General features: G+C 42.0%; 1 protein-coding gene across 5 annotated transcripts in view; it reads left to right on the forward strand.

The window, feature by feature from the left end:
• Nucleotides 1-27,097, forward strand: part of KLF12 (KLF transcription factor 12) — a 259,944-nt gene that overhangs the window by 98,720 nt on the left and 134,127 nt on the right. The gene's annotated exons all lie outside the window — the stretch shown is intronic.

Raw genomic sequence — 27,097 nt, forward strand, 5'->3', positions numbered from 1 at the left:
GTGGTTAGCTGTCCCTCCCGTTGTATTGTCATTTTCTTTTCTACGTCTTTCTTCATTTCTACCATTTTGGAGCTCATTTTCTTGGGAGATGTACCGGTGACCATCTAGACTCATCTGCTGGGAGCAGAAAACAAAACTCTGCAGAAGACTTACTGAAATTATCTGGGCTAGCTGAGATGCTGTTGGTGTAATTTTACGATTATAAAAAAAGGTGCAGTTTAAACAAACAGGAAAGAATAACGGATTACGGTAAAAAAAGCCAAATTCATATGTCTGAGAAGCCCATATATATCTTCGCTATTCTGCCTTCTTGGGATATGTGCCTTACTGTGGTTGTTTTGTCCTTTATATGCTTGTCCTGCTCCATTTTCTGTGCAAACCTGCTCTCTTTCTGGTGGAATACACTTATTTATCATTATGATAAGAGGGCTAGAAGCTTCGGATGGTTAAAGCTGGTATCACGTTGACTGCTGAATACAGGACAGAGATCATGAATAGGATTTTGAATTTTTTGCAGAACAAGTGTTTGGCAATGGAGTGGTAGATTTTAGGAAAATGGAAGACTACATTTTTGGACATATTAAGGGTATTTTCTTACATATGTGGTAATAATTACATCAGGGACTGTAGATTACTATGAGGGTATCTGTATTTAATGGATTTTGTGTTACCGTGAATCTTTATTTCCTTGTGTGCATCTTACGTTATCCCAAAGAATTCAAGCCACCTTACTGCTCTGAAGACAGATGCCTTCAACAAGCGGAGAGTGTAATAGAAGCAGCAATGCTATTGCCATGTAGGGATGGGCTTTTGCCTCCTTCTGTTACTTGGCTTTTTTCCTTCCTGCTATTTTCTCAATTATTTAATTGAGAATTTAAATGATATGGAAGAGAGGGAATTAACTTTCAGGATGACTTAATTTGAAAGACTTGAAAGGAGATGTCAGTTATTCAGGATGTTTTTGAGGCTTTAAGTTTGAGACAAAAAAACCTTGACATTTAATGGAGTTCTTGCTCATCTCTCTGCCTCCTTGAGAGCAATACCCTCAAAATACTCCAGTACAGCGTAGTTTGAGAGAACATAAAAGTTGGACTATTGTATGAGCCACGATGATGAAAAGACAGATCCATTAGAAGTAATTTTTAATACCTTCTGGATGCTTTGCATTATGTCTTTGTATGTAACATAAATCTTTATATTGTTCAGAAGATAAATGTTTTATTGGTATTTGCCTTTGTCTAGTTCAAAATAAATTCTATGCATGATGCATATTGCTGGGTCCTTTATGAAGAATACTTCCTTTAGCAATGTGTGATTTGATTCTGGAAGACCTATTTGGTGTCTTAGGAACTGGAAGGAAATTAACAATTTATATACTTTTTAAATTTCTTTAGGGGTTTTTTAATAAAATTTTACGGACTTCTGTGTAAGCAGAAAATGATGTCATCTTTTTCTTTTCCAGTGACTGAGCCGTTGGACAAAGAGCTGGGTTTGATTTGGGATTTTATGTGCTTTGTTACTAATTAAGTAGTGTCTGGTCAAGAGTCTCTGGCACCTTTATGACTCTTCATTAGGGAACAATCAATAAATACAAAATGAATTCTCCAGTTCACTAACAGAGGAGCTAGCCATTAGGATGGCAATTTTCCAGCAAACAGCTTAAATTCTAAAGAGAAAGGTGGTTGAAACAGATGTTTAGCATGTGCTTCAGAGACTGTTTTGAATATGTAGATGTTGGTAGATATAACAGGGACAAGTGTTTGAAGGATGTGATTACCGAAAACAGCACGTGGAGCTGTTTGGGAAGATGAATATCATAACTGGGAAGCATAGAGTGGGAACTAAAGTGTGATCCAAGTAGTATGAATTTGAAATTGCGATGTCTTTTTGTGTTGTTATAGTGCCCAAAGTCCCTAGAGTTGCACCTCCATCGCAGCATATGCGTATACAGGGAGATGTGATTTCTACTTTGAAAATTTGCAAACTAAGACGGCATTTTGAGTCTTCTGAAGGTAGTGGCTAAAGCTTCATCACTTAGGATGCTGAACACCAGACAAGACTAGGCAAGCATTTCCAAAACCTGTAGGAAGACAGCTGGGTTTTTTGCTGTTCCTGCTTGGTATCTGCTATTTGCTCTAGGTTTGCTGCAAGGGCGAAAGTGAGACATGGTTTAAGGGTTATGAAAAGAAAGTTTCATCCATGGTTAGGGGATTCTGAAGGCTGTGTCAATTGTGGAGGAGTGAAACCAACAGAGTCTGGAGCACCAGTGGCCCTCGACCAGGGTGGTGAGCATGGAGCGATCAGACCAGAGAGCACTGAGTTGCCATGCCTCGCTAATGAGGATTTGGAGGAGCTGTGATAGTATCATCTGATCTTTTGTCTGAGAAGGGCTATGGGACCACTTTGAATTGTCTCCTGTTTAAGTCTGAGCCCATATTTCAGATAAACATCTTCTTGATTTTAAAACCGATCGTGGTGAAAAACCTTCCACAGCTATGCTAGTAGTTACCCATTCTTGTTGTGAAAGCATGCACCTAATTTTTAATCTGAACTTATCTAGCATCAGCTTCCAGCCCTTTCCAGTGGCAACAGAAAAATTCCCTCATGGTGCTGTGTGACGATCTCGCTTAGCCCTTTCGGGGCCAGGCAGTACAATGCGTGATGGAGTGAGGGGGGTTGCTCCTCAGGTTGCTGTTTGCAGTGTGGGAGGCTGCCACATGCAATAGCTAAGCAGCCTGGTCTTGGCGGGTCCTCCGCGTTAATGGTGATGGGTGTTTACAAGGTAATTACTGCAAAACTTTATTGAAATCAAGATTAAATTAATTGTGGGTTCCAAGGATACGTGCCTACTTCTTGTAGGGAAGTTGAATGCTTTCCTGCAGGGCACGTGAGTATGTCAGCCAGAAAAGGTGTTTTCTCAGTAGTTGTGCCTTGATTAGCTGTCTCTTGTGGTTCATGACCTCCAAGGTGGGATTCACAGAAAGGACCCTTGGTGTAGGAATGTGGATGTTGTTCGGCCATGCATGCAGTGCTACGTGGGACACCTAGCCGGTCCTCACCACCGTCCTGGCTCTTGCAGTGTTCACCTGATGAGAGAGCAGCCAGTAGAGGAGAGTCTAATTGCACCCTGGGCAGTCGTTGCGTGGAGGCAAGGTTGTGTGCTTGGAGGGACGGCAGGCTGGTGCTGGGTCAAATCCCACTTGGGTGCCGGTGCACCTCATCGCCTTCATGTTCCCATGGTGTCCTGTGCGTTACTGCTGTAGGTGAGGAAAAGGTGCGGAGATTTTCTCAGGAGTCGCTTGGTGCCAGCGATGAATTACTGGCAAAGAGCGGGGACCAGAAGGAACCCCTGTGATTCTGAGTTTGGCTCCAAGACCACAAGGAGATGAGCAAAATGCCGACATCCCTGCTTCAAATGGGAATTGTCATAATGATGTTATGTGTATGATGCTGGCTTGGTGGATTACTTCAGCAGATGACATGATCACAGCATTTGAGTCCATTTTTACTCCAAGGTTTCATTTTATTTCATAATTTGATGAGTTTAATGATTAAACAATATGTGTTTATCCTAGGATTTTATTAAAAGCCTTTTTTTTTTTTTAAATTCATGTGTCTCCTTACAGTTTGTGAACCTGTAACCCACCAACCTATTGACTCGAGCAGTAGAAAATACCACCGTTTAGCAATCTTGGTAAAGTGAACAATGATCACTGCAGTAACTTGACAACATAGAAATAATAAACCCAGAAAGAAGTAACATTTCCCTTCCTTTTACACCTACTCCACCAAAATGGAAGCACAATAGGAGGAAAAAAAAAAGAGATTTTATACAAACAGCACCATCTTTTAACCTTAAGTTGGTTTTTCACTTACCTTTTGTGGCATACAGCTGTGGTGAAATAGGCACCATCTGACCATGTGCATTTCATTCATCAGAAATACATCTTCCCTGTGCTGCTCTTGGTAACCTGGTCTTCACCAGGTGTTGTCTCTTGACTACATGTGGTGGTGGTGGTAATAGAAGTCACCCACGATGTAGATGAGAACCAGGACAGAGCAAATCATTGAGCCGAGACTAGCATTTTCTGCTGTATTTGGCTACCAAGCCAGGCAATCAATCCGTTATATTCCTGTGTTGCTTTTGGTTTTCCTATTGGAGTCCTCGGTCTGTTTGTAGGAGAGGTTAAGTATAATGTAAGGTTCTTCTCTACCATCTATGCATGATCTCCAGGATCTTTAACTTTCTTGTTAGGAGATGTTTTGTTTTGTTTCATGATTCATCTGTCTTGCACTGTGTTTGGGTGCTCTGTGTCCAAACCTGGGCTGATACCTTTGAAAAGGTTTTAAGAAGTATTCTTAAATAGCATCTCAGTCCTTGCACTGCAGAAGTGTTACATATCTAGAGCAAGCGAAGGAGGATTTAAAATGCAGTACAGCAGAAGGAATAAGCAAACGAAGAAAGTGCAGTCCAGCTGAAATTTTAGGGTAGCCCTGGGAGAATGAAGCTGTGCAAGCTACTCCCATTGCAAACCAGCCCAGTCTCTAGCTGAGGCTGAAAGGAAATTGGAGCTGACGCCTGTGTTTCAGCTATGCCCCATGTACCAGTTTCTTCGAGCCTGTGACTAGAGGAGAGGTGGGCAGAACTCAGGAGCTACAACCTGCGTCGATGCAGTGAAGACAAACCTTTACCAACCTGGGTTTAAAAGGCACTGAGTTCAAGCTAGGTGATTGTGGGAGAATGGGATTTAGGCAGCCCATGAGGGAGATATGTCTTATGAGATACAGGTTACTAGGCAAATTTGGAACAAAGAAGTATTTATAAGGGAAATGGATTTTCTCTTTGCTTTGGAAAAAGTTAAAACAGTTCTGCTTTGTTTTATCATCACCAATTTAGAATAGTTTAATGATTTTTAGAAGGCCATCAGCATTAGCAAGAACAGATGCATATTTTTCCAGTGAACTACTGTCCTTAATTTTGCACAGGAGATTTAATGCAGACTATTGTTTGAGGCTTCGACAAGACACAGTGCTGCTTTAATGACTTTATCACAAATGAAAAAAAGACATTACATAAAAGATATGGCATTGCCCTTTAACAAGGCTTCGTTATTATCTCCCCTACTGTGGAACAGGAGCTAGCATTGCTAATAAATTGGTAGAATTACTTTAGAAATGTGAATTTGCTTATCATTTAATATCCTCCAGTGACCTACAGCTTTAGATCTTTTGGTCTGCAGTAAAATCTTTGTATGTCAGTAACCAGCTTCAGAGAAGGACGTGAAGAAGGTGGTCCCTCCCCATGTAGGTGAACGAGGGGTACTTCAGCAGGAAAAAGATATTCATTCTTTGGCTGTGCCAAAGACTATTTTGAAAAGTAATACTCCTCATTGTAAAAATATACAGAGGCTGGATTAACTTAAATGGTAATACAGACTGGGCAGTGAATTTGTTAGCTGATGGCTACTATCAAGAAGTTAGGTAGGATAGTGTTGACTGACTTCAGCATGAAGTCTGAAAGTCTTGCTGGTCATTGTGGGATGTGGCCCAGTTTCTAAAAACTGGTAAATGTGTCTGACTTCGACACATGAAGTTACACTTTCTCAAGGATTTGCAGAGTAGGCCCATAAGCTTTTGTTAAAAGCAGATATGAATGTGGGACTTATGTCCCACAATTAATCTTCAAATACAGAGAATAATGAACCTCTAATTTTCATCAGCCTTTTTGTTTCCAGATCTGCAATCTCATCCATTCCTGTGCCTGCATTTTGTCCCCTCAAATCATTATTTGAAGCTTATATATCTTATTCTGATTTCTTCTCCTAATTCTGCTTGATCCGTCTCCATTCCCATGCCTTATCATGGCTGAATTATGAAAAGAATGACTAAAATGACAAAACCCTTTAACAAGCCAATATTGTTCTCTGTGTCTTTCATCTCCAGCCAAATTATCTTGTTGTCTCCTGTCTGAAGAATGTCATCCATGCTTATGTTATTATATACATAAACATGTTGTACCTCAGCCTGGGTAATAGTGACAGAAATCTGTTTTCTTTTCAAAGATTTCCAGAAACGCCTATTGAAATTCAGTTGAGAATAGTTTCAATAGCAAAGCTTGCTCCTTGACTATATGGGGAACTGTTTTATGTTGATTCGTTGAGCTTATGTACATTCTTTGTATTATTAGAAGAAGGAGCACTTCTAGTATTTGCTGTTGTAATTTATGAATCTGTTTCATTCAAATAATTTAATTTTTTTTCCTGAATTACTCAATATTTAGCATGACTGATTTGGGGAAACACCATATGGACAGTGCACGTGTATCAATCTCTTCTGCAAAGAAACTAGCCCTTCTTAATTTCTGTTGGTTTTCTTTGTCTTGCAATAGATGATACTCGAGGAGTGTTACTGAGGTGTTAGAAACACAGTTGATACGATTCATTAGTTGCTTTACAGTGCCATAATATGTGACATTCTTCAGAAAGAGATCAAGATCTGATCCCAAAGACCAGTAAGGACATGACCTACAGGGCATGATGCAAAGCCATGTGAGATATACCTAAGGAGATACAGCTATATTCCCCGAGCAATGCTGATGGACATGTTTGCAACCCAGAAGGGTGCAAGACACATCCCAGAAGGGTGCACCACAGCTATGTCAGTTTGAATTGGATGAAAGTGCTCAAGCCTCACCGCCAAAGCCGCAGAAGGCAAAGGCAGGGACTGGGAGAATGAAGAGCCGCCCACTGTGGGAGAAGATCAGGTTTGAGACCATCTAAGGCACCTGAAGGTGCACAAGTCCATGGGACCCGATGAGATCCATCCGCGGGTCCTGAAGGATCTGGTGGGTGAAGTTGCTAAGCCACTATCCATTGTATTTGAGAAGTCGTGGCAGTCCGGTGAAGTTCCCACTGACTGGAAAAGGGGAAACACAACTGCCATTTTTAAGAAGGGAAAAAAGGAAGACCCGGGGAACTACAGTCCAGTCAGTCTCACGTCTGTGCCTGGGAAGATCATGGAACAGATCCTCCTGGAAGCTATGCTAAGGCACATGGAGAACAGGGAGGTGATTCGAGACAGCCAGCATGGCTTCACCAAGGACAAGTCCTGCCTGACTAACCTAGTGGCCTTCTAGGATGGAGTGATTACATCAGTGGACATGGGGAGGGCTACAGATGTTGTCTATCTGGACCTCTGTAAGGTCTTTGACACGGTCCCCCACAGCATCCTTCTCTCTAAACTGGAGAGGTATGGATTTGATGGGTGGACTGTCCAGTGGGTGAGGAATTGGTTAGATGGTTGCCTCCAGAGGGTAGTGGTCAACGGCTCAATGTCCAGATGGAGATTGGTGATGAGTGGCGTCCCGCAGGGGTCCATATTGGGACTGGTACTGTTTAATATCTTCATCAATGACACAGACAGTGGGATCGAGTGCACCCACAGCAAGTTTGCAGATGACACCAAGCTGAGGGGTGTGGTCAACATGCCAGAGGGACGGGATGCCATCCAGAGGGACCTGGACAAGCTGGAGAAGTGGGCCTGTGTGAACCTCATGAGGTTCAGCAAGGCCAAGTGCAGGGTCCTGCCCCTGGGTCATGGCAAGCCCCGGTGTCAATCCAGGCTGGGGGATGAAGGGATTGAGAGCAGCCCTGCCGAGAAGGACTTGGGGGTACTGGTGGATGACAAGCTGGACATGAGCCAGCAATGTGCGCTCGCAGGCCAGAATGCCAATCGTATCCTGGGCTGCATCAAAAGAAGTGTGGCCAGCAGGTCGAGGGAGGTGATTCTGCCCCTCTACTCTGCTCTGGTGAGACCCCACCTGGAGTCCTGTGTCCAGCTCTGGAGCCCTCAGCATCAGAAAGACATGGACCTGTTGGAGTGGGTCCAGAAGAGGGCCACGAAAATGGTCAGGGGGCTGGAACACCTCTCGTATGAGGAAAGGCTGAGAGAGTTGGGGTTGTTCAGCCTAGAGAAGAGAAGGCTCCGGGGAGACCTTATTGCAGCCTGTCAGTACTTAAAGGGGGCTTATAAAAAAGATGGTGGCAAACTTTTTATCAGGGCCTGTTGTGACAGGACAAGGGGGAATGGCTTTAAACTAAAGGGAGGCAGATATAGACTCGATATAAGGAAGAAATTTTTTTTACAATGAGGGTGGTGAAACACTGGCACAGATTGCCCAGAGAGGTGGTGGATGCCCCATCCCTGGAAACATTCAAGGTCAGGCTGGATGGGGCTCTGAGCAGCCTGATCTAGTTGAAGATGTCCCTGCTCATTGCAGGGGGGTTGGACTAGATGACCTTTAAAGGTCCCTTCCAACCCAAACTATTCTATGATTCTATGATTAATTAAGCCAAGTGAAGCACCACAAGCTGATAAATACAGTGGGTGCCGTTTCATGCTAAGTGGAAGCTTGCATGAAGAATAAAAGGTAGCCAGCTCCTACAACTTTGCTCTCAACCTGGCATTTGTGCTGTATCCATTCCCAGTGACTGAATGACATCAGGGAGAGTTGGGTCAACTGATCGCTGATCCAAGAAAACCCAAACCAACAGGAGAAAGGGAGTGGCTGTATACGTCTTGCAGTCACGCTGTTAGGAAATCATGGATATTTTCTATCCCATGAGGAGGGGAAGGGCGGGAAGAAGATCATGGGTGCTGCTTTTGACAAAGGTCTGTAGTTAGAGCTGGTTAACTGTATCTGAAACTACATCCTGATACACCTTTACTGCCTCTTGGACCCAAACTACCTGCTTTGGGCACTGCACTGCTGCCTTGCCAAATACTGAGTATTTACAGTGTTACACATGTTCCTTACTCCTTTTGAAGTCAGCCCTCCTATAGAATAGGGAGCTAAGGGGTTTTTACACCATGGTTGTAGGTGTGGTTTATTTATTAGGGATTTTTTCCCCCAGGGAGCAGACAGAAAAGTGCAATAGAAAGGTAGTAGATTTAAGACTAATAGGAAATGATAGCTTAACCAGCTCAGTCAGCACGCTCACTGTCAGGCTTGGCAGGCAGTCTTTTTGCCAAGTTAACTGAGTTTACAGATAGAAAATGCAGGTGGGGTTGTAAGATGTATGATGCCGTCTGAAATTCTCACGAAGAGAAGGACCCTCTGAGACTTAATTTACTGACTGCTGTCTGCCTTTGCTTTCCTTTCCTAGGCAGTTAAGGTGGCTGTTACAGAGCACTGCAGGGAATGTAGTTCTTACTCTGTCTGGTATCGTTTGTTGTTTGTATGGTCGGAACAGGGAGATTTTCAGTTGTGGGTGAGGACTTCATTGTGCTAGGCACTATACAAATGAAGGGCGACCCCTGGACATCTTGGTGTAATTAATCAGAAGTTGTGTTTAGACACTGTTTTAATGGGCGTCTTCAGATAATGATCGTGCATATTAGGAATGTTGTAGCAAGTCTAAAAGGAGTGAAGCAGAGAAAGACCTCTGCTCCAAACAGCTCGTGTTTAGCTAACAGTGCCATGCTAGAAAGAGGTTTCCCATATCTATAATGATAGAAGGGCAGCAAAAGATTATTTCACTTATTAAAAAATTAGATTTTATGAGGATGTATTTGGTAGAGGAGAAGGATAATATTTTATCTGCAAGACTGGAAAGAGTTTCAAAGAGAATGTGTGATATTACACAGAAATTAGCGCAACTTAATATTGTTTCAGTTCCATAGAAAAATCACAGTTACACAATATATCATATATTAAATACATGAATTGATAAGTTTTGTGTCCTTATATGGACTGAAAAAATGTTGGCTGTGGGAGAAGGAAAGTCAACTCTTTGATTTGAGCATAGTGCTGAAGTGCGTCATGAGATTATAGTTTGGTTGCCTTCTATCCCCAGTCAATTATTTCGTGAGCTCACCTTGAAGCCAGTCCACTTTTTTTGATGATGTATGACCTCTCAGCTTGCTCTGCTACCAGAGCTTATGATGGGAATCTCATGGAAGATTTATTCAGCTGAGAAACTCTAGCCATAAAGAAAAACAAGTATGGTACATACAAGCTGTATATCTGTCAGTTACTGTGAATTTCTAAATCCAACCAATTTGGGTCGAAAATTGTTTGTTTTATTGAGATGTGAAAGGTCAACATTTCCTTTACTGCATCAAAAAAGTTGAAAATGTAAAAAAAAGTGTAAGAAAAATTTTCAGTCATCCAAATATCTACACTTACGTCATTCCCCCGATAACCCCAGTTCCAGTGACTCTTGTGTGTGCTCCATGTTCTGTTTCTTTTGGGAGTCCAATATCCACAGCTTAACTGTAATTTTGATCTAGTTTGCAATCCCAGTGGAGGAACCAGTGAGGTATGGATTTTTGCTCTTTGCATCCTGCCAGAAAGGTATTAACGCTATAGTCACAGGAGCGCAGAGCGTGCCGTATATCAGCTGGTATACAGCACTGCAGTCTAAAATCCTGTTGCACTTCTTGCACTGAAACTGAACACAGGTCTCTGTTGTTTCGTGTCACAGTGCAATGCAATTCTAAGATACAGTCATGTGAGTTTTAGACTTCATGCAAAACAATTATTGGCATCTAAAAAGCAGTTTCTCTTCTGATCTGGTGACTTACCTGGTAGGGCATCTGAAGTTTAATTCGGGTTGCAAGTGCAGTGAAATTCAATAGGTTCCAAGCGAATGTAGTCCCTCTGTTCCTATGGAGAAACTGATGAAGGTAAGCTAGGTAATCCCGCTTTTGTTAACAAGAAAGCTACCTTGAATTTCTTCACATTTACGTCCACGTGTGATTACGTATATACATAATCATGCACAGATGATGCATGGTAACTTCTTCATGGTTCAGAGTTCCTTATTTAAAATATTTTCCATTGAAACATCTCAGTGAAATAATCGTGAAGCACAAAATCTTTAAATTATTTTGCTAGGAGAAAAGTTAATCATTACGTTTCATCTTGTTCTACTTACCGGTGAGTTTAATGGATTTTTTTTTTTAAATGCTCATTGGAGTAGTCAGTTCATTATGATGGTCTATATTTTGTTCAACAGGGCATGTTGGTATGTTCAGTATGGAACAGAAATGGAAGTGACTGGGCTCTTGTCCTTTCCCTTTGTTTTGGCTCAGGGTGAAGTGAAATCTTTCTATATTCCTGGTTCTCACTTGGGTAGTTGCTATGCTTTATTTCTTTAAGGATGCTGAGATACTTGAAGTGAGAAGTATTGTGTAAGTGTGTGTTGTTGTTATATTTTTATTATATACTGCTAGCTTAAGAAAAATAAACATAATATAACTCAATAATTTACAGTATCACAGAACACTTCAGCAGCATGAGACAAATGCCACTATGTTATGATAGTACCAAAATTATTTTAATCTTTATTGTTTGTTATGAGAAGGGTTTACTTCTAGTTTTCACTTGTTTGTTGATGTCCTCTTAACTCTTCTTTTCTATTTGAGGTTGCCTTATAAATAGTCTTTTTAATGTATATTTTACTCTTGTTCTGTATCCTGCTGGGAAGTACTGAAAGAGCTGTATATTTTTTAGGATTATTGGCTTTTTGCCTTATTTCTCCCTATGGAGATGAGCCCTTACATAAATTACTTTAAGGATCCCGTTTTCTTGATTTTTGTATTTTTATTTTTTTTATTCCCTTTCTTCACCCCCCTCCCCTCCCTTTGTTTCACACTGGGAAGATGAGTATTTAATAAACTGTTGTTTAGGGGGCATCTGCTTTCACAGACATCCTTTTACAAATGTTGTTATTGCTTGGTTGCTGCATCGCTTAAACACATCAGAAAATCATAGGAACCACAGGCAAAAAAGCCAACAGCAACAAAAGATGCTGTTCATCCTCCCCTGCCTGCACAGGTTGCTGCCCGTACTTGCCATTGCCCAAGGATGGAGCCCAGGCAGACGAGGACAGTGAGGCCCGTGGCAGCTCCATGCAGGCCACCCCTGCGATGGAGCCCCAGCTCATTGGAGTGGGCAGGGAGCGAGGGGCTGGCGGAGGAGAAGAGGTGCTGGGGATGCAGCAGAGGGAGGACAGCAGGTCTTCCCAGGCGAGGCTTGTTCACGGAAAGGCTCATGTCAGATCAGCCTCCCCAGCCCTGTCTCCTCCAAATGCCTCCACTCCCCTTGTTCCTTGGGGGGACGCCAGCCACACAGGTGTCACCCACATCCCGTCTCCTTAGGCTGCTCCAGCGGCATTTGTAGCCTGTTTCCTACTTTCATAATTTACACTAGAGATCAATATTGAGACTGAGGCACTGACTTTGGCTTTGATCTTCAACTGTGATGCTGTGTGTGGAGCTTATGTCATTGCGGTAGGTGAGTTACTGGAAATTCCTTAACAGTCGTGTCAGTTTGTCTTTGGAAGACAGCAGCATCGCTCTCTCCTGTTGGGTTACAGATACACTCGGTTATGTTTTTAATACCATAGGTGCCCTTCCACGACATTTGCCACTTTCTTTGATAGCTTTTTGCCAGATAGATGGTTTGGATACAGCCTGGTCGTATTCTGTCTTGGTAGTTCTCAAGTACTGGGTACCTGGTGGCTCTGAATGTTTTCTTGTCCCCTTTGCTGGATTTCTCTGGTGGTTTTGCTCTTTTAAAAGCTGTTTGTGAACAGGAAGTTGTAAACTGATAGAAGATCAATTGTGGGCTTCTGTTTTGCACTATGGTACAGGGAATTCTTGGTGAGAAGGGACGACTGATGACTGAGGAAGGAAAGGTAGGATTGGGTACCATTAGTGATATCAAATGCTTCACCCTGGGTGAATCCATGCTGGCTGTTCCCAGTCACCTTCTCCTCCTTCATGGTGCCCAGAAGACTGTTCCCAGAGGACTCACTCTGTGATTTTTTCCATGGACCAAAGGGAGGCTGACTGGTCTGTAGTGCCCCAGATCACCCTTCCTAACTTCTCTGAAGTTCTTTGCCTTGAACCCTGTCTCTAAGCATGAAGGCTGTGCTGGTGAAGGCTGATGCAGAGAAGGCAATGGAGGAGTACCTTGGCCTTATCAGTGTTCCCTGTCAATAGCTCACCCACCTCATTCTGCCCCTAACGCCCATTTTCCTTGTCCAGCCTTTTACTGCTGATGTAGCGGTAGAAGTTCTTGTTGTTGCCTTTGCTGTTCCCTGCACGTCTGAACTCCAGCTGAGCTTTGGCTTTCCTGACACCATCCCTGTGTGCCTTTGCGATATTTCTGTGTTCATACTTCGTAGGTCGTCCCTGCTTGCTCCTCCTGCTATACTGCCTTTTTGCACTGGAGCTCCATCATGTGTTCCATGTCTGCCAAACTGGTCTCCTGATACTTCTTGCTTCTCTGAGTAGTGGGATGCACTAGTCTTGCACTTTGATGTTGTCCTTCAAGATCTTCCGGTTTTGCTGTGCTCTTTGGCCCTTTGAGAGCTACCTCCCATGGGATCCCGCTTAGTTCCCTGAAAACCTCTGCTCTCCTATAGTCGAAGGTCTAGATTGATCTGGACTAGGTCTCTTTTACTGTCTGTCTTTCCTCACTCTCCTCAGGGTCTCAAACTCCATTACTTAAAGGTCATTACACCAAAGCTACCGCTGATGACCACAGCTCCAACCTGTTCTTCCTTCCACACAAACAGTGGTCATTTTGGTTTTGTCCATATGGGACTTTGAGAACACCAGAGTGACCACAATGGATCAGATGACAGGTTCTTCTTACCTGTACAATGGCCACTCATAGCATGAGCCTACAGAACGCACAAGCAAAAAGCAAGCATACAGCAATACTACCCTGGTACACTCTCCAGTATGTGTCAGCGTGCAGACTGGGGACCACATGAGCAGATACTGACCTTTAGTATTGCAAGTTGTCACTGCTCTTTGAGCTCCGTGGAGATTTTCCTGACAACCAGAGGTTGTGGCGTTGGTTTTGACCTGTAAAACCTTAAACTGTCTTGCACCTGCCTACTGCCATCCTGAGACTACAATAAGAGCTTAAGATTTAATGATACAGGTGGCAGTGGCAAAGAGAGCGTTTCCTGTGATAGACTCTTGATTTATTTTCCCATTAGTCACAGTAGAACAGAATTGTGGATTTTTAGAGAGTCCATGCGATGACATTTCTGGGGAGGGCAGAAACTATGATGTTGAGAACGTTGTGACATGCAAAAGATTTTTTTTGTTCCTTTGGCTACGGGGTATTGTGGAACAATGCTGTGTAATAACTTCATGGGACTATAAACCTTATGTTTAATAGAGTACTTAGGGCTTGTATACTAATATGTTGTTGTATTGTTGAATAAAAAGCAGATAAAGTACTAATGTCATTAATGGCTTTCAACAAAAAAAGCCCCCTGTGGAAGTAGTAGTGGTCTGGGCTGTGGTTTTTATGGCAGAGCATTGGTTTGGGAAGCTCCCATCCACTGTTAACTCTTCTGTGGTTGTGTCGGTTCTGACATGTGCAGGGATGTGCTCTAAACCAGAAAAAGAGGAAAAAAGGCTAAAACACCTTAAAGAGTTTTTTTCTCTAAATTCAGGTTATTTCACAGATCCAGGTTAGAATGTAGGTATAAACTGATTAAAGTGTAGATCTGCAACGTCCATAATTCTGTGTGGTCTGCAAGTTAAAACATGCTGTGCAAACGTGGCACAGAAAACATTATTGATTTTCGTGATAGAAAACTTCGAAAATAGCAGATAGAATAGAAGCCAAAACTATTCCGGTTGGCTTCTGAATAGTATTCATCTTTACAGACTAAACTAAAAAAATCCAGAGTGGAAAGGTAAGTATTACTACCTCTGCCCTTGGAAAACGGTTCATAGTTTGGGTGATTGAAGCTTGAGTTTGTTTCCTTTGTTGCTATACATGTTAGATTTCATGAATGGATTTAGGCTGAATGACTTGTCTGGAACATGAAATACACTTAACTTTTTTTCGTGAATAACCATCCAGAGTATTGGTGGGATAAAGTGGCAATTTAAGACAGCTGTTAGCATAAAATAAATACGCTTGTTGTTAGTATTGAATACACAAGCATTAATTTATTCCTGGTTTAAAATTCCATAAATGCTTCTAGCCTACCCAGGGGTACTCCTTGAGTTTCATCCCATTTTCACTGCCTAGATTGGGACCTTACTGTTGTCAGAAAAGGATCAAATATTTATCAAAGGCTGAACAATAAAATAGCTGGCTTATCTAGAAATTTGGTAGCTTTAAATGAGTTATGGAGAAACACTTGCAGCTTCCCATAAATTGATACTTGCAAGTTCCTGTCTGCAAACCCCAAGTTAAAAAGAAACAAACGGTGCTCAAAATAAAGTAAATCCAGGTCACATACACAGAGTATGAAATATCTGGTCCACAGTGGAAAGCATGCTGTGGGCTTGTTCTTGAAAGGTACTGAATATTCAGCATCTGGCAGAGAATGTAAATATCTGCTTAGTTTTTAAGAACAGAAGGAGTTCTGTTACTTACTCATGGCACTGACTTGGGGCCAGCGTACCATGCAGGAACCTTAAATCTAGAAAAACTGCTACCATAATCTCTAGAACCACTGAGGTGTATAAAAGTCTTTAAAATAATTGGAGGAAATCAACTAGATTAAATTTTCTCTCTTTTTAAGGCAGAGTAATGTATTACATGTCAGGTATAATGCTTATTCTTAATTTTGTTTTAACTGTACTATTAAACTAATCCATTTCCAATACATCCCACAACAAGAGATGTTTTTGTGAAGAAATGAATTTTAAATATTCTTTATGGACTAATTTTGTTCTTATCAAATGGAGGGATGTTGTGAAATGTGTATGAGACAGGGTTTATTGTTGATTGTGTACCCTGATTTTTTCAGTACGTTCCTTGATTCCATTCAAATGATTTCTATAACCATATAATCTCTAAAAAGATAGATGTTTTCTGTTGTTATCCAGTAGTTAATGGTGAGTGCAAATTACATCAGCAAATGTCATTGGAGTGCATGCTATGCTAAAATAACTTTCTGTTTAAGAATTTTGCGTGTAGTATCATTAGGTGGGTTTGCTTTACTCATTTTAAAATAAGGGAAAAATCTTTTTCTCCCAAACAGTAATTTTTTTCATCTAAAAGATGCATGACATAGGTCAGTAACATAGTGACATAGGTCAGCCCTGACTGACCACTTCTCCTGTATGTTTAGGAATTGCTCTTTACATTGAGCATGTGTTCTGAACTGCAGCTCAGTCCCCAGCTCCGCTGCAGAGTGTGTTCACCAGAGAACAAGATGACTCTGCACGCCTATGGATGCCAGATGCAATTTCATTAAAAGCCTGTGTGAACGAGTAGGGTATGGACAGTAATGGCATGAAAGGGTGAGGAGGGACCGGTGATGCTCGCAGTCCTCGGGAGCGGAAAGAAGACACGGGGATAGAAATTCAGGGTGGGAATATGTTGCCATGCCAACCAAGTAATTTCTCTAACAGGAGGAAACTGGTAATGAATAGCTGCTGAGTGGGAATTTTAAGAGAAAAATACACCCTGTGAAAAACCAAAAGGTTACATTTTCGATAATCAACCTTCGCCATCCCCCCTATGAAATCCTGTGCTGGCAATCTCTCTGTCGGAGCTTCCTGCTGTCCTGTACCAGACCCTGCTGTGCCCATCTGCTGACCTGGGAAGTGCTCACCTGCGGTGCAGTGATGGGTGCCAGTGCTGAGCCCGCAGCTGCAGGCTGACCTGAGCCCTGCATGGATCGTTCCTCGAGCAGCTGCGAAAGCCAGATGAGGGTTTCACAAGTCCGTCTTCCCTAATAACTGTTTTGAGTCTTCCCTTTAAATCACTGACTAGCATATTTACTTTTTGTCTTCCTTGTCTCTTCTAACACAATGTGAAAACGCTGAGGATAAAAACTTTTAACACTGGCATTTCTTACAAATATTTATTTCTAAGCCCTGATTAGCCAGGTATCCTGGAAGTTGGACACGTGCTGTTTGCGTTTGGTCTGTAGCTCTGTAAAACCTTCTGACTTTAAAAAAGGAGGAAAAAAAAAAAAAGTCAGTGAAGCTTTATCTGAAATGCTGAATTTTTGTCTTGTCACGCATTGCATGAGGAATTAGCAGTGCAAGGCAGTTGCATTGCTTTACCTCCAATTCCCTTAAAGCAGTGTTCAGCTTGGACCGTGAGCTGTGTTCGGAGCAGTACTCCCACCCTTAGGGTTTGTGCATTTAGGGTATGAGCCACCTCTGGGATCAGAAGCAGCCAAATGGTGTTAGTAGGGAGTATCTCTGGATAAGTCAGCCCCTGCGGAGTTCTGTGCTGCTGCAGCTAGGCTGCTGCCGGGCCCCGGCGTGGCCAGGTAGCTCTGCCGTGCGCCGCCAGGTCCCTGCCCTTGTGCAGGTGGCTTGTGCTCCTCTGCTGCCTTCTCTCAATTCCCCGCTCCTTCTGTTGCTTCTCTTGCAGGCATGCAAACATCAGGGCAGCAGCTAACAAGATTCTTCCACCTGTCTGTGCTGATGTTTTAAATGATGACCTCTGCTTTTTCTGGCAGGGTAAGGCGTTGCTTTAGCAAACTGGCCGAACACAAGAGCGTGGTGGCTCCTCTAGACTTGCACTACTAGAAGGGCAAGATGAGTGCTCACCAGTCTTAACAAGATTTGATACTCCTTGTAGTAATAATCTTACCATTAGTTGTAGTGGAGGCTAGGTCAGGCATTGGAAGAGGTTGTCCCATTCCTTTGCTCTTCCCACCCCCTCCTTTCCCCGACTCCTCAACCGCTGTCCCTGAGCTGACACTAGTGCCCGTAGGATCACTCAATGAGCCGGTTCAGCTTGCCAGCCTGGCATAAAAGTATGTGCTACCCTAACTCATGGGTCATGCTTTTAGTCATGCCACATGGATGAAACACGCGGTTTAGGCTTTGCCATGCAGCTTGCAGGTGCTAAGTGACTGAACAAGACGGGCATCTTGACTCCAGCAGAGGAAGGCTAAGTGACATTACATGAAATAACAGAGCTGCACGACAGCTCAGCCAGCCCTGGTTAGGGTGATACAGAGATTTCCCTGCAACCCTATTTTTCTGACAGAATCTGCTGCTGGGTTTTTTTGTTTTTGTTTTTAAAGCTGTTTTTCTGAGCATCAGGGATTGCGTGTGCAAAAGAACAGCAGTTTTCAAACACCGTGGAGAGCTATGTCTGAGGTTCATCCTTTATAGCGCCTCTGCGTAGCCTGCGCTGTTTCTGGTAATAGAGTACATCAACCTTTTGAGCCACACAAGGACTCACAGATCAAGGCCTTTCTTTATGAGGGCGATGTATCTGCATGCTAGAAATCTTGGGTGCATGTCATGCAAAAAAAAAAAAAAAAAAGAAAAAAAAGAGTGCAGTGGCACAGATCGGTTAAGATTTATTGCATCATTATCTCACATGAAACAGTAAGATCGTCCTGGCATGACTGAGCAAAAACAATGGTGTGAAGGTATCATTATTTATTTTGACGCACTGCTGATTGCCCCTAGACATTTCCAGGAGCCAAGGCATCCTCAGCAGCAAGGTCTTTTGTTTCACATAGTTTTAAAGATAGTAATTTCAAGGAGGGAAGCTTGATCTACATCATGTTTCCTTCTTCAGTATGTTCCATAGGTGGGATGTGTTCATCTGTGAGTTAGTGACACTCTGTAAGTGGGAACGGTTTCTCCTCCTGGCCTCTGTTTGCTCCTATAAAATCTGACAGAAAAGCCCCTGAGCAGATGACTTGCAAGTTTACACTGAAGAAACATAAAGACTGATCCCTTTCCTTACAGACCTGGAGGAAAAACAAACTCCACACAATATATTCCCTCTCTTCTGAGTGTAACAAATCAGCAGTTACTGCTGTCTGCAGGAACAACAGGACACTGCACAGCTCAAGCTCAAGATACAACCCATGACACAACTCTGTTTGGTCTACAGTCATAGGATTATTTTTTGAGGAATATTATTAATAAGTAATAATACAGTGTTAATGCAATCTTAATATGTATCCCGAGAAAGGAACTTGAAATGAATAAGCTCCCCATTTTTGTATGAGGAGCTTCATAACCTGGAAGTGGTGCACCAAACATGAAATTGTGATGTTTTAACTTGGGTAGAGCCCGGTGCTGGTGGAATGGCTTAAAATGAAGGTCATTGATTAATAGCGGGAGGTACTTGATCAGATCAGCTTTTAAAAATCAGTGATCAATATGGATAATACTGTTATTGGTTGAACATTGTTACTGTTTCATACAGCATAAAGGTTTTGAAGCATCCAGGGTTTTCAGTATGAGCTTCAGTGTGCATAAGACTGTTCCCGTTATGCATTTCTTGTTCTCAGTATTTAGTTTATCTGTAGCACGTTGATGTATTTCTATAGATATTTCTTAAAATTCACTTATCAGTTTGCTCTAGGCAAAAAGTGCCTAAACTGAAGCTTTCAAAAAAAAAAAAAAAACCCTCTTCATTTGAGATACAGATAAATGTATTCATTACAGTCCAGCTTCAGTTAAAGGCTCAGTCTAATTTTGAATTCAGATTGTGTCTCCTCCCAAGTAAATCATTTAGTTCACTGCTACCCACCACTTCAAGCCTGACCTTGAGAAAGTAAAAGAACTTCTCATCATTCCCGTAAGCTCGGGGCAGGGGGAGAAGAAAAAAGAAGGTTGGGCTCTGCTGGGCCAAGGAAAGCACTCATGTCACAAATGCCCTGAACATCTTAATCTGGTCAGATTTTAGCTGGAGAACCTTATCTGAGTTCTGTTGTCAGGAAAGAATGTATGGAGGAGAGTTTATCTGGGCTAACCAGCCTCTAAGTCAGTAAAGAATTCATAGATGGAAAACAACTGCTTCCATTGCGCCCTGATAAGAACAAGAAGTCTGGGCCTTTTGCAAAACACAGGTATTTGTTTTGTTGCTCTTTTTTGGGGGTGAGATGAATGCTGCACTAGATGATGTTCAAATGAACTTTGTGTCCCTAATAGGAAAAATTAGCTTTACATCTAATATGTGTGGTTTCATCTTCACCGTGGTGTACTGACCCCTGTGTCATGTTTCCTCAGTCTAAGAATAAAAATGTGCTCAAAATCTAACCATCAACCTTGTGTATTTCACTACGCTTCTTAAATCCAAGTGCAGCTCTTGTCTTGTAATACTTCAGCCCCAGAATAAATGTTCTGTAGATCTGTTACCCTGGTTGATGCCTTGGGTAACTTCACCGGCAAGGTATCAGACAGCCTCATTGGGAGACAATGGGGCAGATGGTGAGACTGAGGGAGTACCTTGGTCTCCAAAACTGCTGCGTGGTAAATGCTGAACCCTCAGCCACTGGAAAAGCCTCACCTTCAGCCTGTGTGAGCCCTGCCCTCGCGCTGCTGAAAGCTCAGGGTAACTGGGGAAAAATACAAACCTCTGTTGAAGGAAGAAACTGTTCCTTCATCTCATACTTCATTTATCAAACCATCTCTTTTGTGGTTTTGTTACTGGGAACATGACAACGTAGATGCTTCAGAACCTATTCATTAGATACGTATCAAATGGCATCTGAGTGCACAGCATGACATTTTGAGTGGTAATATCCACAAAGGAACTAAGCTGACATTTAACAAAAAACCAACCCAAAACCTTCGTTATGTGGGTGTGTGGTGAAACATACTATGCATTAAAGCAGTTTATGGTTTAAGTCTGGTTGTGTGGAGTGAGGTGGTAGCAGTAGTGGGCTGATTTATTCAGAACCACTGTTAACCACCACGGCAAGTCAAGCCAAAGGTCCGTTTGGCCACATACTCCAGCAGGGTCTCCAACAGGTGAGGAACACAAGGAAGGTGAAGAAGGTCCGTGTTGTGTGATCCTTCCTTGGACATAACTTCGATCAGTCAGCAGTTTTTAGGTGATTTCAAGCCCATTGCTATACTTGTACGATGGTGTTTAATAGCCACTGATGAACTCTTCCCAGTGAAACTGTTTAATCCATTTTTTGACTCATTTACGCTTCTGGTCTCCACAATACCTGTGGCAATGTGGTGGTAAATGTAGGTGTTACATGAAAGGCTACTTATTTTCAGTTATTTTATAGCTGTTGTCTGCCAGTTGCACTTGTTTCTTATGTTGTGAGGAACAGTTTCCCTGTCAATCAGGATTTTGATATGTATCGTAGGACTTCAGTCATCATTTTCCAAAACCAAAGCGTATTATCTGCTTCATATATCCTTGAATGTTCATTTCTCAGATCATCCCTGTAGTCTTTTTTGTATTTTTTTCAGTGCTAACATACCTTTTTAAATAACAGATGCAGGATTCTTCTTCAGTAAGTTAGGTATTTAAATGTTAAACAGCAGTGTCTGAGCTAATCATCCTTTGTCTCTAGGACAGGCAGGACAAATTATCCTCTAGCCCCTGATTTTTCTCCACTGGGTAGAATGGGTGCATGGATGACTAGCACAGGTTAAGGTTTCAAATACACATCTGAAGCTAGAGGAGGAGAGTCCCACGGGGGGAACCAGAGCTACATGGTGCATGTTGGATTTGTTCAGTTGTGCGGTGGCTTTTTCTGTTTTGCTCCCTCCCTGTGTATTCCTCGCGTGTGATAACATGCCCAAACACGGCTGAGCTGATGTTCTCAGACAAGTGTTCACAGTAGCTTCAAGGTCTCTTGAGACATTTGTGTTGTCATTCGTTTTGTATGTAAAATACAGATTTACAATGAGTTTTCATGCTTTAGGTTGTGGTTGGCTTAAAACAAAAATGTTACCTAAACCCCCCCAGCCCCCGCCCAAAACAGGAAGGTGATTTAATCGAAGTCCTCAATGTAAGTGAAGTTCATTCTTGAAAGGTGGGAGGTCTTTACCACTTTGTCCCGTCTATCTTCCGTGCAGCATTTAAAGGAATGTATTACACATCTTACTCCATAACCTGGCATCTTCTTTAAGGAAATGTCTTGTTTCCCAAGAGAACTGCCGTAATATAGCCCATTACCACCAGAACAGCTAAATTTACATGTGCGGCCGCTTTACAGGTCATCATTGTATATGCACAGTAAGGGTTAGTTTTCCCACATGCCTTACGTGTTACTGCCTTGTCACTCAGTATTGCAAGTTCATTCTGCAAGTCTTTGTAGACGGAGATCTGATATAACGAATATAAGAAAGTCTCTGAAATGTGACTTAAAAAACGGAAGTGCCATAAGTTAAGTGTTCTTTAAAGGCCCAGGAATACCACATATTAAATAACATAACCTTTTGTGGCAATCTCTTGATTCACTTAGCATCGGTCTTCTCACTTACGCAACTGCTGTATGTCAAGTGGCAAGTTTTTTCTCAGTACTGCACTGCTGAGTGCGAAGCCCTCTTGCCTAGGAAATGGCACTTTCTTCGTGCACGTCATGCTTTGACCACTATCTACTTCCACTTCTTCATTGATCTGGGGTTTGATTAGATGGAAAGTATATTTTTAAAAATTTTCTTTTCTATGTCTACTTTGAAATGTAAAAAAATCTCAGAAATCACAGGATTATATGTTTTATATATGGAAAATGCTAGTGGGATTATTCATTATTTCTTTAAATAGGTGCATTGTTCTTGGCAAATTCATTGTTTGCAAAGCCAGTAACGCTACCAGAGATCATTTGCTGTACAGCTAAATGCTGCTAGGTTGTTTGTCATTATCTCATTGTTCTTAATTGGAACTGTATTGAACTTAGGATCTGCAGAGATCTTCATTTTTCTCTTTTAATTAAAAAATAATACTACTTTTTCTGACCTGCTTATTGTGCCTGCTGTTGATCAGGGATCATTTGTATGTAATGCAGCTTAAATTAAGCCTTGTGATTGACTGTTACTTAGCTGTTTGTCTTTAACTTCTTCAGCTTCTGAAGTGTAGAGGGGAGGATGCTCAGTGCTATCTCCATCGTCCTCCTTTTCTTCCACCCGCAGTTTATAAGTGGCATTATTGCCCCATCTGCTTTGGGTCCATTTAGTTTGGTGGGTGTGTTTTTCACCCTGTGGCACTTTCATGTGGGGGAGGATTTCTAGAGAGGAAGGCTGGCAGGACAAGTAACACAGATCTCCTGAGCCCTGCCAGGAACAGAAGTGGAGCTCATGAAGTCAGAGTCCTCTACGCTGCAGGGTCTCAGCTTCACACAGTGTTGGTGCCTGGCTGGTGGGTCTGTACAGCAGTGGGGAATTCAGTAAACCTTGAACTCAGATTGTGTCTCCTGTGACATGAATGAGAAAGCTTTGATATTACTTAAAGTGGCTGAGTGGCGTCTTCCAAACGAAACAGAGCGTCAAGCAGTCATCGGTGACAGTGGAATAACAAGTACGACCTGTTGTCTCATTCACTGATGGCCATTTATCATGAGCGCTGAAAGAATGGAGAGCTTTGTACGAGTGATAGTGTGCGATCATGTAAATTAAACACACGGGAAAACACTTTAGGGACAGTGGCACACCAAGTCATCCGTGCATAGTCCTGTTGATCCCAGTGGGATTCCTGACAGAAGAAAGCACCACTGAATGTGAGTTGATTATACAGGACTCCAACCGCCCGGGCAGATGTCACTGTCCTTACCCTTTTGCGTTGCCCTCAGACCCCTGCTTAATTTCATCATCACCATCCCATGGCGTCAGGCAGTACTGCTGTCAGCACGCAGCATCCTCCCACCTCGTCGTCTTGGCTGCATGTGGTTGACGCCAAGCTCCTTCCCCGTCACCAACAAAAGCATTTCTAGTGCATCGGATTGAGGAACTGATACACAATAAAAATTAATCCTTTTTTTCAGGGAAGAGGTTATTTTCAACCTGCTAGTTCCTTGATGCCACTGTGCGAGTCCCTACGGCAGCATGAGGGAGGAGGCAAGTTGGGGACAGGAGGGAGGTGGGATTGCTGCTTCTCATAACGTCAGGGTTTGATGTCGGTTTACACTGACCTTGGGATGGTGGTGTAGTGCCAACGCTGCTCTAGAAAGACCAAGATGACAAGTCAATTCCTTAGCTGTGGTGCTGCCTGCTTGGTACTGACGGTAGCTGGGCCACTTGTTACTATGTGAAGATTTTCATCCTGCAGCCCTGTTCTCAAGTATTTCTGATTTTACAGTTTGCATAAAACCACATCCCTATGCTTATTAAAAGAGTAATTTTTTTTGTTGGAGGGAATAAGATCAAGCAGAAACAAAATAAAGATTGAAAGAAAGATGTAAGAAGAGGAGGGAAAGCTCAGCTTTAGATGTTTTAAATTGTTGACTGAACTTAATGTTACTTCTGAGCAATAATCACAGATTTTCTGGGGTCCCTGGGAGGATTTCTGTGGACTTTTGTTTGACGTAGCAGTGGAAAAATAGATCCTAAATCACTGTTCACACTCTGGACAGTCTGATAAAAATCTTTTTTCTTTTTTTTTTTTCCATTTTGGAGTTATAAGGTATTAGAAAAATATAGAAAATACTTATATAGAAAATAATTTTGTTATTATTTTCTTTATCTGAGCAACTCCACTAACAACCTTTTCACTAGCAGATGCAATCCATACTAAGTAGGCATCAGCAGCCTTAGCTTTATGTTTCCTGGCGTTCTCTTCACGTCTATTTTTTGTGGGTTTCAAATTACGTCATTCGGTTCCTGCTTAAGACATTGCCTGTACTGCTTTGGACAGCAATCTTAATGATCATCTTCAGAAGTCTATCATCAAATGCTTGTTGAAAAAATTTAGTGTCGTAATTCAAGCCAGTAGGGAAAACTCTTCTGATGATTGATTTTCTGTGTAAAAGTTATTGACAATATGAAATATCGTCAGAGTAAGGAACACTTTCAATTATGTCCTATTTAATTTTAGAGAAGCAGTCAAAATGTCATAGTGAAGTATGAAAAATCTAATTTTCAAGCTTGGATCCCTCACCCTTCTTGAGACCAATGGTTCATATCTTAGCAGAGGTTAATTTCTTTCTTCATTTATATGAAATAAGTAAATTGAATACCATGCACTTGGCTGTGTGGGTGTGTTTTGGATGAGATCTTAAAAACTGAGATCCTGTTTATCCTGTGTGGGTGTCAAAGATCTCACTGTTACGCTATATGCTGTTTGCAAACTGCTTAATACCTTCTACCCTTTGAGATGACTGTGTTTCAGCAGTGTTATGTGTACATAGTCGCAAAATGTTTTGGGGTCCTTCAAAGCGAAAGGTCCTCCACGTGAGAGTGTCTGTTGTACACATTTATTGTGCTTATTGCTATAACGTTCTACATAACTTGTTGTTGTTTATTGTATTCATGATTATTACTGCATTAATCAGTCTCAAAAAGTAGTCATCTATTTAATATTTTGAGATGGCACGACTTAAGTTTCATCCAAACTTTTACAACGATACAAAAAAAAGAACTTAGTCGTGAACTGCTCACTAGCCTTCAGAAAGTGCAGCGGTGGTTGTGGGGCTCAGTTCCTTGCTGGGAGCCCTGACTTACCCCAGTTACTGGTGGAAGCTGGAAGTGTTCAGGACCTCGTGGAATAAAATCCATGCAACATCAGGCAAGTATTCAGTTTGTCTGGAAGTCCAGGTATTTACCCTTTTCTGTAGCATTTGTGACTCCTTGTTCTTTGGAGTCCCTCAAAGTCAGACGTAATATCATTTATAATAATCCGATTGGGGTGAGTTAGTCCATAATTTGTACTAATACCCAAAGAAAAGCATAATAATAGGTTAATATGGAGGTAATGTGTGGAGCTAAAGACAGCTTGGCCTGAAGATATTTCCATGGCAACAGAAGGGTCTCTACAGATGTCTTCCTTCTAAACTTGATGCTGTTTATTAAAGGCTGTCTGTAGTACAATCTGTAATTATCATTAGGTAAAGAAAGGTTGTGAACGTGGGTGGACTGCTTGGCTGATGCTCTCTGACTGATTTGTTTAGCGCAGCTTTGAAATACAGTTACAAAAGAATATTAAAAACCTGAGATCATTTAGCAGTTTCTCTCTGCAGGTAAGCTGAGGCTTAATTCGAGACTGTTGGCTAGTAAGAGCGAAGTATCTGAGCAACACTATGAGGAGGATAGGGAGAAATGTTTGCTGGACAAATTAAAAACATGCTGAGCTACACATAGTAAGGGAGGTAAAGCACAATAAAATCAGGTTTTGTAAATAAATGCTTCTGTAAGTAGAGGGAGACAAAGGAAACTATAAGACTGTTATCTAAAGGAGAAGATGAGAAAATAATGGATGACAGAAGAAGCTGGAATACGGATCGACCTTTCTTGCTTCTGTCTCTATGAAGAAGGTTAATTGGGATCAGCTGCTTAGCACGGTTGAAGCTAACAGCAAGGTGGTAGGAACACAGGGCAGAAAAAGGGAAGAACAGGTTAAAGGACATTTTCATGAGTTAGATGCATTCAGGTTTGTAGCCTTAGGAGGGAGTTTATTCTGGTCTACCCAAGCAACTAATTGAAGCAGCTTCAAATCCATGAGCAATTACTATGTAAAACCAGTAAGGGATAGGTGAGATCCCGTAAGAGGGCACAGAGAGAGTATGTTCTTAAAATGGAGAAAGAAGGAGGATTTTGGAGTTGCAGACTGATCAACCAAATTTGGTACCATGAAAGATCCTCAAACGCATAACTCGTCAAAAGCAAGTGGCCATGAATAAGTGAATGCTGGAAGTTTTAAGATAATTTTGTAGTAGAGCACATAGATTTTGTCTCTTAGTTACAGTACCGAGGACAGAAACAAATGTAATGGTGGAATATAGTGAGTTTGTGAAATGGACTTTATGAAATGATTGCTTGACATAGTGACTTGGTGACCCTGAAGCTAAGCTGGGGTGGGGGTCTAACTGTTCCTTCTTGACTTGTAAGGCTTTGGTTAGAGTCTCATATGACATCTCGGAAACAATCTGGAGATTTAGAGTGTGTGTATGTTTATTACTATGTGGATGACTACAAACATATGCAAGCATGCTATGTGAATGACAGCAAACATACAGAGTAATTGCTGGTGGTATGCTGTCTGGCAGAAGGGTATATCTGGTGGGGTTATGAATTTATGGATGGTAGGATGCAGTTGGACAGAACCACAGGATCACAGAGTGGCTGAGGCAGGCAGGCGCCTCTGGAGATCGTCTGGACCAACCAATTAGTCAAGCAGGACCACCCAGAGCAGGTTGCTCAAGGCTATATCCAGTCCATG

The sequence above is a fragment of the Aptenodytes patagonicus genome, chromosome 1 (assembly GCF_965638725.1).
Source record: "Aptenodytes patagonicus chromosome 1, bAptPat1.pri.cur, whole genome shotgun sequence".
NCBI lineage: Eukaryota > Metazoa > Chordata > Aves > Sphenisciformes > Spheniscidae > Aptenodytes > Aptenodytes patagonicus.